Here is a 4,285-nt window from a genome sequence, read left to right on the forward strand (position 1 = left end):
CCAAATGCAGGGCGCGCACACCACGGTGCGTGGCGCGAGGCCTGTTTCTACTCTCTCTGCTCAGCAGATCAGGGAAGCAGGCTCAGGGGAGAGGACTTGCCCAGGTCACAGAATGGAGCTGTGCCCAGGCAGCCTGGAACCCAGCTGGCTGAACCCCAGCCTCTTTCTCCGTGGGCGCTTTCTCCCCGCTCCCTGTGTGAGCTCGCTGACCAGCAGGGGCAGGACTGGCCCTTCCAGCTGCCCGCGGAAGCTGCCCTCACTCCTGCCGCTGTCCCCGTCCTCTCCGAAGTGCCTATGTTCTCCTTCCTCTGAAGAGAGCCTGCCACTTGTCTCTGCTCCTCCTTAGGCCCCGACTTATCAGGCTTCCCCACTTAGGACCCTCGGCCTCCTCTCTGTCCTGCAGTGGAGAGACTATGGGGCTCCATGTACTAGTTCTAATCCTGGCTCTCCATCCCTAATCATCTGTGACCTTCATAATTATGAATCACTCTGTATTTTTCTCATCTGTGACATGAGGGTCACATTCTCTCCCCCAAAGGTAGGGTAGATATCCACGGTGAACCTGGTGAACGTCACTCTGGATAACTATCAGCTCCCACTCTTCCCCTTGATTCCCACTGTATCCTGTACCCCACCTGTAGCCCAGGTTTCTTGCTCTTGCCAGTCTCCCCCCCACCCCCCGCCCCGGGACTGGCACTGGTTGCCCACCATCTAGAAGGCTGGGCTATGCTCCCTGCTGCAAGGCTGCTGGTCCTCCAGTGCTTGGGCTTTGGAGCAAGTCTGGGCTTCAGAGGCCCTCCACCCCTCATTCCACCTGGGCAGGGCTCCTGAGACCCTATTCCTTCATATTCTTGACAAATAGACCAGTGTTTTCAAAAGGGGAAATAGAGACAATTAGTAAACTTGGGGAAAAAATGACTTGAGCAATAATAAGGTAAATTAAAACATCATTCTGGTGTTACCTTTCACCAGTAATTTTAAAATATAATATTTAATAATTTTTAATAAAAGATCATTGCTATCAATTGCTGGTGATCACAAGATGACACTTGGGATCCAACCTTTTTCGGGGTATCAGGGATAGATTTCCAGAGTGATTGGCTCCCCCTCCCTTTTATTGTGGCAACATGTAGTTAACTTAAAACTGACCATTTGAACCATTTTAAAGTGTACAGTCAATAGCATTAAGAATATTCCCATTGTTGGGTTGTCTGGGTGCCTCAGTTGGTTAAGCATCTGCCTTCAGCATAGGCCAAGATCCTGGAGTTCTGGGATTGAACCCTGCGTTGTGGAGCAGGGAGCCTGCTTCTCCCTCTCTCTCTGCCCCTCCTCCCTGCTTGTGTTTTCTCTCTCTCAAATACACAGATTTTTTTTTTTTAAAGAATATTCCCATTGTTGTGCAGCCATCACCACCATCCATCTCTAGAACTATTTAATCTCCCCAAACTGAAACTCTGTACCCATTAAACAGAGTCACTGGTAGCCACCATTCCACTTTCTATCTCTCTGAATTTGAAGACTTTAATTACTTCCTATAAATAGAATAATACAATTTTTGTCCTTTTGTGTCTGGCTTATTTCACTTAGCCTGGTGTCTGAAAGGTTCAGCCATGTTGTAGCCTGTCAGAACTTCCTTCCTTTTTTTTTTTTTTTTTTAAGATTTTATTTATTTATTTATGAGACACACACACACACAGAGGCAGAGACACAGGCAGAGGGAGAAGCAGGTTCCCTGCAGGGAGCCCGATGTGGGTCTCCAGGATCACACCTTGGGCCGAAGTTGGCGCTAAACCGCTGAGCCACTGGGGCTGCCCAACTTCCTTCCTTTTTAAGGGGGAGTAATATTTCATCAAATGTATGTATACACCACATTGTGTTGATCCATTCACCCATCAGTGGATGCTTGGGTTGTTTGCATCTTGGCTATAGGGAACAATACTGCTATGGACAAGGGTATACAAATATCTTTTTGAGTCCCTATTTTCAGTTCTTTTGTCTATACACCCAGAAAGTGGAATGGCTTGGTCAGATCAATTCTATGTTTGATCTGACCAGAGCAGATTTTTTGACCAATTTTTTTGAGAAACTGTTATACTGTTTCCCATAAGAGCTACATCATTTTACATGCCCGCCAACAATGCACAAAGGTTCCAAAGTCTCTACATCTTTGCCAATGCTTGTTATTTTCTGTTTTGTTTTGTGTTTTTTTTTTTAAAGATTTTATTTATTCATGAGAGATACACACACACAGAGGCAGAGACATAGGCAGAGGGAGAAGCAGACTCCCTGCAGGGGAGCCTGATGCGGACCTTGATCCCAGGACCCTGGGATCATGACCTGAGCCAAAGGCAGAAGCACAACCACTGAGCCACCCAGGTGCCCTGTTTTTGTGTTTTATAATGGCCATCCTAATGGATGGGTTTTGATCTAACTCTGAGAAGATGAGTAGGAATTGGATGGGAAGTGTAGGTCGCAGGTTCATTTCAGTGGCAGGAAGGGCATAGGGAAAGGCCAGAGGATTGCAGTGCAGGGTATGCCTCAGAGCAGGACAGCCCCGTGTGGCTGACATGTACAGAGTGTGGGCCAGACATGGAAGGGCTGAGGACTGAAGGCAGCGAGGGCAGCACCATCACGGAGGCCTGAATCCTGAGAATCTTGACTTGACTCTGCTGACATAGCAGATGGCTCCAGATTCTGGATGGTTAGACCCTCTTGCAGCCAGAGAGTTCCCAAACCTAATCATGAATCCCATATCCACTGTGTGACCCTACACCTTGCTAGATGTGACCAGGGGAAGTTACTCTCCCTCTCTGAGCCTCGGTTTCTTCTTCTGTGTAATGGGATGGGAGGGGGTTTCAAGAGAGAATGAGTTGGTTGCTAGGGCTGGTGAGTTGCTACGATGGGGAGGCTTTGGGCTGACGTGAGTGGGCAGGCTGCCTTGCTGCAGAGCTGACTCACGCAGGCCTGTACCTGCTCTGGCCTGTCTGGCAGCCAGATTCCCAGCCCAACAGACCTTGGCCTATATTCTACGGTCACTCCTCCAGGAGTCCTGGGGCCAAGGGGCTCAGGCCGAGAGAGAAGCAATGCAGCCACAAGCAGCTTCTGGGCCACACTGACAACGCTCATACTGTCCCGCGGCTAGTCACAGGGCTTCCCCCATGCACAGGACTTGCTGGTGGACACAAACACTTCACTAACGTCTCCAAATACTCCTCCATGAGGCAGCGGTCAATGTCCATATTATAGATGAGGAAATTGAACTCTGGCCAGGGTAACGTGCCCAAAGCCGCCAACCAGACAACAGCAGAACCAGAATTCAAACATGACTCTGAGGATTTATGCATGACCGGGAAGTTACTCTAGATTAATTCCTTTATTTGTTCCCTTGTCATTCAACAAATATTTACTGAGCATTTACTGTGCGCCAGGTATGGCACCAGGAGTGGGTGAGACACAGTCTCTGCCTCTGGACCTTTGCAAGGGCCCTTTCCAAGGGCTGGGAATGGCCTCTTATTAAGATTCCGCTATGTGCCAGGAGCATACTTAAATTAGCTCCTTTAATCCTGCTAGGAGTCTGGAGAGACAGAGATTATTATCTTCACTTTACAGGTAAGAAAGTGGAGAATCAGAAAAGGAAACGAATTGCCCAAGTCTGCACAAGTGGGAAGGGGCAGGGCCTGTGCTTAGATGACCAAGGGTGTGTGTTGTGTGTGCTCCCAGGCCTGATACCTCTGACCCTCAGCTCAGTGGTGCAGGGTGGGCACTGTGTCAGATGTGGCCGTGTGCCAGCCTGGCTTGGGGACGGAGAGTCCAGCCCACAGCTATGCTAGGCGTCTGGACTTCCTATTTAAGTGCTAAAATGGGATGTTAGAGGGCACTAGGAGGACCCTGAAAGAAGACACACTGTTCTGGGAACCCAGCTCCATGGACTGGGTGTAGGACCCCAGGCAAGTCCTATTTCTCTCTGGCTTCTGTCCCATCGTCATCAAATGGGGTGTGGCTCTCTGCTGTGCCTCAACCTGAGACCACTGGGAGGATCAAAGGTAATCATGGGAGATGGTATTAGATGTAGGATGACCAAGGGGCACTGGTCAGATGAAGGAGAGGAGGGAAGAGAGCTGACCATGCCCCTGGCCCCGGGCCCTGCAGACCCCACAGTAGGGCGGGTCTGCCCGGCGGCGAAGGGTCCCCCACAAGGTGGCTGGCGGAGAAAAGGTGCAGGGCGCAAGCAGAACGGCAGGGGGCGCCCCGGGGGCACAGCCGCGCGCAGCTCACAGGTCACAAG

The sequence above is a fragment of the Canis lupus genome, chromosome 3 (genome assembly GCF_048164855.1).
Source record: "Canis lupus baileyi chromosome 3, mCanLup2.hap1, whole genome shotgun sequence".
Taxonomy (NCBI): Eukaryota; Metazoa; Chordata; class Mammalia; order Carnivora; family Canidae; genus Canis; species Canis lupus.